This window comes from Cucumis sativus, unplaced genomic scaffold (assembly GCF_000004075.3).
Source record: "Cucumis sativus cultivar 9930 unplaced genomic scaffold, Cucumber_9930_V3 scaffold75, whole genome shotgun sequence".
Classification (NCBI taxonomy): domain Eukaryota; kingdom Viridiplantae; phylum Streptophyta; class Magnoliopsida; order Cucurbitales; family Cucurbitaceae; genus Cucumis; species Cucumis sativus.
The window spans coordinates 19,606-32,367 of NW_022279566.1; the positions used below are offsets into that span (position 1 = coordinate 19,606).

Sequence of the window (12,762 nt, forward strand, 5' to 3'; positions counted from 1 at the left end):
TAATTTATATGTTCTCTCTACAAATTTGAAGTAATTTCAACTAATTTTGCTAATATTCTCTAATGCTTATTCAAAATGTAGTTGTTTAATGACTGTTCAGATTTAAAATATATTATAGAGTTAAATTTAACACAGTTAATCTGCTTAAGCATTTGACTCTAGTGTTCTTAAGATATAAATTCAAATCTCTATAATTTTATCATGTTGATCTTTTCAATCTTCTCACATACCGTCTTCATTTCATAATCTTGCCTACTAGTTGCGTATCATCAATGAAATTACCATAGGAGTCCACATGTGGTAATTATGGATCTAGCACGATATACTGCGTATCATGTTGTTGGAGATCATTTTAAATGATTAACCAGTCTATTGGTGGTTTGAGTCTTTCCTTTTGAATCTATAGGTTGTTCAATGGTCTAATATTAATTGTGTTTAGATTTATGGTAATTTTCATTCTTTTACAGCCTTCATAACCAAGAAAAGGTGTGCTTTGATAATCTTTTCTTTCTCTTCGGCAGGTTGGTAATGTAGAAAGGATACATGTATACTATGCCCATGGACTAGATAGCCCAACCTTTGTTCGCCGGTGTTATTGGCTCCTAGATAAGTATGTTATGGTTGAAAGAAAATTGTTAAATTGCTTGCTACCAGTCTTTCAGTGGGGTCTATCCCCATCATGCCACAGGCAAAGAAAAATGAATTTAAACAGTGGAAGTATATCGTGCTCTACTTATATAATTTATGACTTGCTTCTGCTTTTTGTTCAGGACCTTTGAACACATTGTCCTTGTTCATTACCGTGAAACACAAGAGGTTAGGTTCAGCACAATGCATCTGCAGTTACTGAAATATTATCTTGAGACAAACTTTTATCATTTGGACTACTACATCTATTTAAGATTTGCTGATTTTTCCTCCATGGTTACAATATTAGAACTTCATCCAAAATAATGTTGTCATGTGTGTCTTTAAATTTTTACTGGCAGTCTGGCACCATATAGATCTAGTAGTTGTGCATGAATGTCTTCCTCTCTATCCTCCATTGAAAAACTCGATAATTATCTGTTTGTGTTTTATTTTGATGATTCAATCCAACATTTATTATGGATAAAGTCAGCCATAAAATACATATGTTTACTACTGCTCTTTGTACATTTTAAATACTAGATTTCTTGATGATTGTTGTCTTTAAGTTGCTCTTAATGTTGTTGCATATCGAGAAATGCACTGTAATTTCTGTACCAATTTTATCACCGCTTTTAACTAAATCTTCAAAAATCAAGGCACCACCTGGATGTAGAGTGCTGATTCAAGTGTTGAGTGTTTTCTTTCTTCTGCTATCCATAAATTTATGGAATGGAAAGGCAATGATCATGACACTATTTTTTGTCAGATAAACACTGGTTTCATATGCTTCAACTCTGTGGTGCTTCACAGCACACGGATAAAACTTCCAAACATTCTGCACCCAATATTACCATAATGCATTTGGACACTTCATTAACAACTTCTTACAATTAGCCTTTCTATATTGAAAATAATTCGTTGTCTTAACTTCCTGTTGCTGCTAGTTTCAGAATTTTCCATCCACATCGTTGAACTCAAATTCTGGTTCTGTCTCTAACCATCAACTCCGTGGCTTTTATCGGAGGAACTTGATTCCAAGGCTACTCATGTTTATTCTCTTTGGTGAAAATGAATTGTCAGGTGATACTGGCCGAACCTGTCAAAAATAAATGAGTCATAGTTTGTTTGATCATTCATTTTCTAATCTTTCTTCTTTATATTTAATTAGTTGTTTAATTTCTTAAAAAACAATTCTGGTTTATTTATAGTATATTTGGTAGTATGCATGCCTCAGCTCCTTTAATGCATGTCTCTTACAGTATATTTGGTAGTCTTTTATAATGTTACACCCTTTTTTTTAATTCCTAAAACCTTCTAACTTTCCAAGAAACCCACAACATTAAAACTTCTTTTTGTTTCTTTAAGTATACTTTAGATTGCAGCGTATTTTCTATTTGGGTTTAGTTAGGGTTTCTCTTGTTTATTCCAAGATATGCATGGATAGTTCATGTTCGACTATTTGGAAAAAGGGATTTATGTAGCACGGGTATTATATTCTGGTTTTGGAAGTGTCGAGATAAATTAAAGACTTTTTTAATCTTCTTCAAACAAACCTATACGAAGGCGAAGAATAATTTGTGCTTGTATTTTAGTCGGAATAAGAAGAAACATGAAGAGAACGCCCACGAGGAAAATGACCATGAGAAAAAGTTGTGTATTCCTCCATCCATAACTGAGGTCTCTAATGTGTATTCCTCCCTCCATAACTAGCTTACTTTGGATTGTTTGGATAGAAAGAAACAATAGAATTTTTAAGGATAAATCAAGGTTTATTGTTAACTTGTGGGAAGACATATGTAACTTGATCGGAGTTTGGTCTAGGCGTCATTCATCTTGTAACCAATATGATGTTACTACCAACTCTTAACTTTAAGCTTTGTTAGATTAGGTTGTTTCGGGCTTCCCTCTAGCCTTCAACCTTGTAACTTTAACTCTATATTAATAGCTAATGACTCTTATCCTAGGTTTATCCTAGTTTGAAGGATTCGGTTTGTTCTTCTTAAAAAAAAGTTGTATTTCGACTACTATTTGGGAGGAAAATGTACTTAACTAACTAAAAATCTAATGACACTTCCAAAACCAGTCATTTCAAAAGATGTTTCCTCAATAATATATTTATAATGCTCTTCCTTTATAGAGTAAAACAGTAAAGCAACAAAACCATTTTAATTCATTATATATATATATATATATATTTATGTATGTCATTACTACAAAAAAGGCCTTTCTTGACGTTTGTTGTTTTTCTTTCTTGACATTTTTTTCAAAAAACGTCAAGGAAGAGGTAGTTCCAAAGATAAAACGTCAAGAATTTTTACGAAAAGGCGGGGGTAGGTCAATTTTTAGATTTCTTGATGTTTATTAAACATCAACTAATATGTATTTTTTCTTGACGTTTTAAAAACGTCAAGAAATATCTATAAAAAATTTGACGTTTTTAAACGCCAAGAATGTTTATATATTCAACATTCTTCAAAATTTTCAAACGTCAAGTAATATGTACTTTTACTTGACATTTTAAAAACGTCAAGAAATATCTTAAAAATTCTTTATGTTTTAAAACGTCAAGAATTTTTATAAAAAGCCAGAGAAGAGTTATTTTTTAAATTTCTTGATGTTTTTTAGACGTCAAGTAAGATCGTTTTTCTTGATGTTTTAAAAACGTCAAGTGTTATTAAATATATATTTATATATATATAAAAGAAAATATTGGATTGAATCCTTCGAAGCCCTAGACTTGTCTTTGCCGCATTCGAAAATGCCAAGTTCTCTTTGAGGATCTCTCACTTCTGCCGTGTTCACCGTCTGTCTGTCCGCAATCACCACGCCCTCTCCGAAAATGCGTACTAGATCCTTCGCTTTCAGTCGTTCACCATCCACTGAGTACGAGATCCCTAAGACTTCCGCCATCTGCCATCCCTAATACTCTGAAATCGTCGTCCGTTGTCCCTCAAAATTGTCGTCCTTCTCTACAAAAAAGTGATCCTTCTTTTGAGTCTTTATTCCCCTTTATGTCGTCCTTCTGTATTTAGAGGTTATACTTCATTCCCCTAAAACTTCCATTGGTTTCCATATTTCAAGAATTTGAAATTTTTATAGGATATTGCTAGTGGAAATTAAGTCAATTTTGTTTGCTCCCAAACTACCTCCTGATTATGCTGTGTGGTTGAGAGAAATAAAGTCTTTGTCATATTTTAAGGTAGTGTATGTTAACCAACACTTAGTGCATTTTCGTGTTTATGAGCTTATTTTAGTTAATATGTTTTTGTAGGAAAAATATGATGTCAATATGGCATATTATACGATGAAATTGTAGTCGTTTAGCACAAAATTTTGAGGTTCTTTTTCAAGTAATTATGCTTTATCTAATATATTTTTCCAAATCTTAAAGAACTTTTGATTTCATTGGAGTTTATCATTAGAGGCATTACTATATTGGCTGCCTCTCAGTGGGCTATAGGTTTTCCAATGGTCATTTGAGACTGATTGAAAATAGCAAAAGTTAGAGCTTGAGAAGAAGGAGCGAAGAAAGTAGTGAAGACAAAAGAAGAAAGAAAGCTGAGTGAAAAACGAAAATTGACAAGGTAGAGATGTGACATGAAAATGATGATGAGAAGTGAAGGAGGCACGACACAATACTGGTACACAATAACAAAGCCTTGATAATTAAAAAAAGGATGGTGCCAAGAAAATTTAAGTAAAAAAAAAAAATGAAGGTTCTTGCAAGTGTATTGAGTGAATAGGAGAAAGAATGGATAAAAAAGGTAGAAAGAGAGAAAGAGAAGTCAAGGGTAGAGATACATAGCTTTGTATATAGAAATTTTATGTTTATACTCCATTATACGTTGTGGAGAATATAACATCCTGATATGCTTGATTCAATTTGAATGATGCAATTATTTATTTTTCTCCAATAATTCTACTTTTAGAACCTAAATTTTGAAAGCCTACTAATTTTGCATAATTAATTCGAGACCCCACTTTTGCTCCCCTTCCTACCTACGGTTACTTTTTGCTTAAACTTTAAAACTTGTTTGAAAATTTTTGTTGAAACTTGTAAAATTTGTTTGAAGTTCGTATATCTCTCACATATTGCAAGGTTTCTTAATTATTTTATTGAATATCCTATAGAAATGCATTCAAACATGAGTTAACATTATTGGAAAAGATCCATCACCCTAATGTAGTTCAGTTTTTTGGTGTCGTTACTCAGAATTTGCCTATGATGATTGTTTCTGAATACCATCCGAAGGTATGGATACATTTTCTTACCCTTTATTTTATTCTAATGAAATTATTTCATCATGTTTTCATTCCAAGCATTTCATTACATATTTTGTTCATATATGATGAATGGTGATTAGTTTTTGTATCAACCTATTCCCTCTTTCATGTATATTTCATCTTCCAGGGTGATATATATCAATTTATTCCCTCTTCAATTGATTCTTGTTTTTACTCTTGGCTTATAGGTTGCTACATGATCGTATATTAGGAGCAAAATCGTGCAATTAGTTTATAGTTAGGGAGATTTCAATAGTAAAAAGCAAAGAGAGTAAATGGTAACAAAATCATACTGTTCACATGAAATGATAAAATAATCATTACACATTTACAAGAACAATAAATAAATTATGTGATTTTCGTGAGAAAAATGAAGAAGAAATAGCTTCTAACAAAAGTGAATATAAATTAAAGGAGAATATAAAATTGTTGAAAATACTTATTTTCAATAATTCGAAAGTTCTTTGGCTATATATAATGGAAGAGAGCCTTTCCAAGGTGTGATGCCTAGGGTCAACAACCACGTGCTTAGCACAGATACGGAACCGGACACCATCTTCTTGGTGTTTGTCTGTGCAAAAACCTCGAGTGGCTATGCTCTTCTTCTTCTCTGTGAGGGAAATGGTTGAAGTTGCTAGACTATTTCAAATACTATGTGAGAGGTGGCTGAATTTTATTGGACCTCTCTTCTTGGGCTTACTTTTTACAATTGTTTAACAATCTCTCTCCAAATATACCTTCGTCCCCTTAGCTGCTTCCCACTTTGGTAAAGTCGCCAAAGCTTTATGTGTACATTGCAAGAGACAGAGGAGCAAGGCAAAATAAGGTTATTGGAACAAGGCGAAAGTTATCATTGCTAGCTGCAACTTTCCTCATTCTTCTCACCCTCCTTCAAACCATATTCTCTGTATGTATGCATTTCCTAGCTAGCCTTCCCCGGCATATTCTATTTTAGCTTTTTTCCTCTCCAGTTTCTGTTATGTATTTTTACTGAATATTGATCTCCTTTTTTATATCAAGATAATATACCATACATGCATGTGTAGGACTTTTATCCCTTATATTTTATAATTTGTCTTACTACTGTTATTGACTGATATACCAATATACATGTGTAAAGTAATGATCATATAATTAATATTAAATTTATTACATTCACTCATCAATTTAAGTTTTTTAGTCAATGTATGTTCATGATGTACCATGGTCATATCATAATAGAATAGATCCAAGATTATATATGTTCAAACCAACTGGTGATTTAATTATCAAAGATATTATGATTTTGTCCAGTTTTTTTTTCAGTCACTACTAGAAAAATGGATTTTAATCAAGACATTGTGTCGTTGAAAATAAAAGAAAAAGAGGTGGGATGAGGTACATTGTGTTGTTGAAAATAAAAATATGGATTATTTCTTAAAACAATTCTATTGATACAATTTAATTTATTTCAACACAATTTTTGCGTCATTAATTAACGACAATTTTTTTGTCATTAAAAACATTTTCAAATGAAAAAACCTCAAATTCAAAATTTTTTAATTTCCCTCTCTCACGCAATTACAACTAAGTAAAAACCTCAAAATTTCTCTTAAGCAAAAACGATGTCGTCGAATGAAGTCTTAATGCAATTTTTTTCTCACTCTACCAAAAATGCAAAAAAATTCTCGTCGAACGAAGTGGGTTACCGAGTCGTTATGAAGAACCCTTGCCTTCCAATTTTTTGTCACTTGCCATCGTCGATTCCACACTCCAACCACTGTTGTCATTGCTGCCACAACAAGCCTTCGTCGTCGAACCCACCAATCTAGCCACTTTCGTCAAATAAATTTATTTAGAAGTATAAGTTTTAATGACACTTGAAATCAAGAAAAAGGGATATGAGGGAATAAAATGTGTCGTTAAAAATAAAAATACAAAATTTTTCGTGACACAAATTGAGTTTTCTTGACAAAATTTTTGCATTGTTAATTAATGACATAAATTATGTGTCATTAAAAATTATGTATGTGTGTGCGTGTGTGATTGTGTGTGAATAAGTTGATATTTTTTAATGTTGAGTTTCTCCCAATTTTAAAACAATAATTTAATTATCTTGATATTCAAGCCATTAATATTATTGTGAGATAAAGATAGTGAATAAGTTGATATTTTTTAATTTTGAAATTCAGTTAAAGTTATTTTGATACAAAATCTATTGGTGAGATTATCAAATTCTGAAAAATAATAATTTTGTTATTTTGAAATTCAATTTGGTTATTTTGAAATTCAAATTCAATTAGGTTATTTTCAAATTAGTAAGATTAAATAAAGTTAAAGTCTTGAATCCATTAGTTGAGTCCCGAGATATTAAGAAAAAAGTATGATATGAGTTGATGTATCTTTTTCAGGTAAAAAATATTTAAGAGCTGATAAATGCATGATATAAATTAATTACAACATAGAAACAAAATAATTTTAGTTGGAGAATGTGGATATTTTGGTATTTTATAAAATATTATGCACGTGCAAAAAATGTTATTTGCTAAATTTAAAAAAAATATAGTTTTGCTTTTTTCAAAATGACCCATAAAAATGTTGCTATATCTCTTATGACAGAGTGTATATCTACTGGTTCATATTCGACCTGTTTGTTGCTAATAGAATTGGATAAAATCACATTATATTGAAATAATTACACGAATGACACTTTTAAGCCAATATTAATAGAAATTATAGTTTATTTAATGTTATTAAGTCAAATGAACATGGTTTAAAAGTCCTTCTAAACACAATTAATGTAGTTGTTTTTTAATTTTAACTCATTTATACATCTTTATGCATATGTGCGTGTGTACGTGTGCGCGTATAGGTAGGTGTGCGTATGTGTATGTGCGTGCGTTCGTGCGAGTGTTGTGTGCATGTGTGTGTGGGTGTGTGCATGTTTATATGTGTTTGTGCGTGTGTGCTTGGGTGTGTGGGTGTGCTTGCGCGTGCGTGTTTGTGCACGTGTGCGTATGTGTTTACGTGTGTGCATATGTGTCTACGCGTATGTGCGTTTGTGCATGTGTGTGTGCTTGTGTGCGTGTGGATAGGTGTGTGTGTGTGTGCATGTGTGTGTGCGTGCGTTCGTGCGTCTGTGGGTGTCTGTGTGTAGGTGTGCGTGTGCGCATGTGTACGTGTGTGCGCAGTGCTTCTGTGCTTGTGTGCGAACAAGTTAATATTTTTTAATGTTGAGTTTCTTCCAATTTTAAAATAATAATTTAATTATCTTGATATTCAAGGCATTAATGTTATTTTCAGATAAAGATAGTGAATAGGTTGATATTTTTTAATTTTGAAATTCAATTAAGGTTATTTTAATACAAAATCTATCGTTGAGACTCTCAAATTCCGAAAAAAAATAATTTTGTTATTTTGAAATTCAAATTTAATTAGGTTATTTTGAAATTAGTATGATTGAATAAAGTTATTAATATGTTGAATTAATTAGTTGAGTCTCGACATATTAAGAAAAATATTATGATATGAGTTTATGTATCTATTTCAAGTAAATGATAATTAAAAGTTGATAAATGCATAACATAAATTAATTACAATGTAGAAACGAAATAATTACAGTTGAAGAATGTTGATATTTTGGTATTTTATAAAAATACCATGCACGTGCAAAAATGTTAGTTGCTAAATTGAAAGGAAAAAGTAGTTTTGTCATTTTTCAAAATGACCCCTAAAAAGTTGTTATGTCTCTTATGACAAAGAGTGTAGATCTACTGATCCATATTCGATTTGTTTTTGTTGGTAAAATTGGATAAGACCGCATTATATTGAAATAATTACACGAATGACACTTTTAAGCCAATATTGATAGAAATTATAATTTAATCAATGTTATTAAGTCAAATGAACATGGTTTAAAACTCTTTCTAAACATAATTAATGTATTTGTTTTTTAACTTTAATTAATTTACACATCTTTGTGCGTGTGTGCATATGTGCGTGTCCGTGTGCGTATGTGGATGGGTGTGTGTGCGTGCGTGTGCGTTTAATTTACACACGAGCACACACACACCCACACAGACACACGCGCACTTTCACACGCACACACAAGCACACGCATGCGCACACGCATACGTACACACCCACATACATGCACATGCACACACACGAACACACGCATGAACGCACGCACACATCCACACACACACACGCACGTACACACGCGCACACAATCACCCACACGGGCACATGTGCACTTGCACACAACCCACCGACACACATGCACGCACGCGCACATGCACATCCACACACGGACACATGTGCAGTCACACACACGCACGCACACACACCCATATGGGCACACGCACAATCTCACACGCACACACAAGCACACGCACAACACAAGCACATGCACATGCACACACCGAACACACACGTGAACGCACGCACACATTCACACATGCACACACACATCTACACACACATGCACATGCACACACCACACACGCGACACGCACATCAACCCACACGGGCAAACGCGCACTCGCACATATGCACACACACACGCACACACGTACATATGCACAAAGATGTGAAAATGAATTAAATTTAAAAAACAATTACATTAATTGTGTTCAGAATAACTTTTAAACTATATTCATTTAACTTAATAACATTAATTAAATTAGTTCACAATCACAATTGTAGGTGTATGCGTGTTTTCCTTTTTCTTTTCTTTTTATTTAAATTAAATATAAATAATATATATATATATATATTTATATAAAATAAAAAAAACAAAATATATATATAACGGTTCTTGAAGTTTTAAAAACGTCAAGAATTTTTATAAATTTCTTGACGTTTTAAAAACGTCAAGCAATTTTTACAATAGTCTTGACGTTTTAAAACCGTCAAGAATATTTTATAAATTTCTTGACGTTTTTAAAAACGTCAAGGATTTTTTTATAAATTTCTTGACGATTTTCAAAACGTCAAGAATTTTTTTATAAATTTCTTGACGTTTTTAAAACGTCAAGTAAAATTTTAAATTCTTGACGTTTAAGAAACGTCAAGCATGTCGAATTCATACGCTTCTTGACGTTTTAAGAACGTCAAAAAATTAATAGATATTTCTTGATGTTTTAATAAACGTCAAGAATGATGTTTCAGAAAAATTCTTGACGTTTTTTATTAAAAATGAAATCTTTCTTGATGTTTTGCGAAAAAAACGTCAAGAAAGGAAAACAGCAACCGTCCAGAAAGCCTATTTTTCTAGTAGTGCATGTCTATGGCATCACCGGTCGGCTTTCGTGGGCAAGAAAGTTCGAGATCACTTAGAATCGGACCACCCAATAGATAGATGTGAACTTTCGAGGCCTCCGACCCCGTTCTAAGTCTGGTCGTTCCTTTCTAGGCCATTGTGCCTTTCTTCGGCGTTTTAAGACGGAACCGAGCAACCGAGTCTATGGCATCACCATTCGGCTTTCGTGGGCAAGAAAGTTCGAGATCACTCAGAATCCGACCACCCAGTAGCTAGATGTGAAGTTTCGAGGCCTCCGACCCCATTCTAAGTCGGCCGTTCCTTTCTAGGCCATTGTGCCTTTCTTCGGCGTTTTGGGCCCGAACCGAGAAACCGTGTCTGGGGCATCACCGTTTGACTTTCGTGGGCAAGAAACTTCGAGATCACTCAGAATCGGACCATCCAGTAGCTAGACGTGAACTTTTGAGGCCACCGACCCCGTTGTAAATCCGGTCGTTCCTTTCTAGGCCATTGTGCCTTTCTTCGACGTTTTAAGACGGAACCGAGAAACTGAGTCTATGGCATCACCGTTCAGCTTTCGTGGGCAAGAAAGTTCGAGATCACACAAAATCGGACCACCTAGTAGCTAGATGTGAACTTTCGAGGCCTCCGATCCCGTTCTAAGTCCGATCGTTCCTTTCTAGGCCATTGTGCCTTTCTTCGGCGTTTTATGACGGAACCGAGAAACCGAGTCTAGGCATCACCGTTCGACTTTTATGGGCATGAAACTTCGAGATCACTCAGAATCGGACTACCAGTAGTTAGATGTGAACTTTCGAGGCCTCCGACCCCATTCTAAGTCCGGTCGTTCCTTTCTAGGTCATTGTGCCTTTCTTCGGCGTTTTGGGACGGAACCGAGAAACCGAGTCTGGGCATCACCGTTCGCCTTTCGTGGGTAAGAAACTTTGAGATCACTCAGAATCGGACCACCCAGTAGCTAGATGTGAACTTTCGAGGCCTCCGACCTCGTTTTAAGTACGGTCGTTCCTTTCTAGGCCATTGTGCTTTTCTTTGGCGTTTTGGGACGGAACCGAGAAACCAAGTCTGGGGCATCACCGTTCGGCTTTCGTGGGCAAGAAAGTTCAAGATCACTTAGAATCAGACCACGCAGTAGCTAGATGTGAACTTTCGTGGCCTCCGACCCCGTTCTAAGTCCGGTCGTTCCTTTCTAGGCCTTTGTGCGTTTCTTTAGCTTTTTGGGACGAAACCGAGAAACCGTGTCTAGGGCATCACCGTTCGGCTTTCGTGGGCATGACACTTCGAGATCACTCAGAATTGGACCACCCAGTAGCTAGATTTGAATTTTCATGTCCTTCGACCCCGTTCTAAATCTGGTCGTTCCTTTCTAGGCTATTGTGCCTTTCTTCGGCGTTTTGGGACGCATCCGAGAAACCGAGTGTAGGGCATCACCGTTTGGCTTTTATGGGCAAGAAACTTCGAGACCACTAAGAAACGGACCACCCAGTAGCTAGACGTGAACTTTCGAGGCCTTCGACCCCGTTCTAAGTCTGGTCGTTCCTTTCTAGGCCATTGTGCCTTTCTTTCGGCGTTTTCGAACGGAACCAAGAATCCGAGTCTGGGGCATCACCGTTCGTCTTCTGTGGGTAAGAAACTTCGAGACCACTCAGATTCAGACCACCCAGTAGTTAGACGTGAACTTTCGAGGCCTCCAACCCCGTTCGAAGTCCGGTCGTTCCTTTCCAGGTCATTGTGCCTTTTTTCGACGTTTTGGGACGGAACCGAGAAACTGAGTCTGGGGCAAGAAACTTCAAGATCACTCATAATCGGACCACCCAGTAGCTAGATGTGAACTTTTGAGTCCTCCGACCCTTTTCTCAGTCCGGTCGTTCCTTACTAGGCCATTGTGCGTTTCTTCGGTGTTTTGGGATGGAACCAAGAAACCGAGTCTGGGGCATCGTCGTTCGGCTTTCGTGGTCAAGAAACTTTGAGATCACTAAGAATCAGACCAACCAGTAGCTAGATGTGAACTTTCGAGGCCTCCGACCCCGTTCTAAATCCGGTCGTTCCTTTCTAGGCCATTGTGTCTTTGTTTGGCATTTTTGGATGGAACCGAGAAACCGAGTCTGGGGTATCACCGTTCGGCTTTCGTGGGCAAGAAACTTCGAGATCACTCAGAATCGGACCACCCAATAGCTAGATGTGAACTTTCGAGGCCTCCCACCCCGTTCTAAGTCCGGTCGTTTCTTTATAGGCCATTGTGCCTTTCTTCGGCATTTTAGGACGGAATCAAGAAACCGAGTCTGGGCATCACCGTTCGGTTTTCGTCGGCAACAAACTTTGAGATCACTAAGAATCGGACCACCCAGTAGCTAGATATGAACTTTCGAGGCCTCCGACCCCGTTCTAAGTCCGGTCGTTCCTTTCTAGGCCATTGTGCCTTTCTTCGGCGTTTTTGGATGGAACCAAGAAACCGAGTCTGGGCATCACCGTTCGGCCTTCGTGGGCAACAAACGTCGAGATCACTCAGAATCGGAACACCCAGTAGCTAGATGTGAACTTTTGAGGCCTCCGACCCCATTCTAAGTCCGGTCGTTCCTTTCTAGGCC

The 12,762-nt window shown here is 35.8% G+C and overlaps 1 long non-coding RNA gene across 1 annotated transcript; it reads left to right on the plus strand.

Annotated features, from left to right (window-relative positions):
* Window positions 1-520: 520 nt before the first annotated feature.
* Window positions 521-951, plus strand: LOC116406213. The gene is made up of 2 exons (XR_004219250.1): window positions 521-610; window positions 771-951. It is a non-coding gene; the product is annotated as an uncharacterized LOC116406213 (long non-coding RNA).
* The last annotated feature ends 11,811 nt before the right edge of the window (window positions 952-12,762 follow it).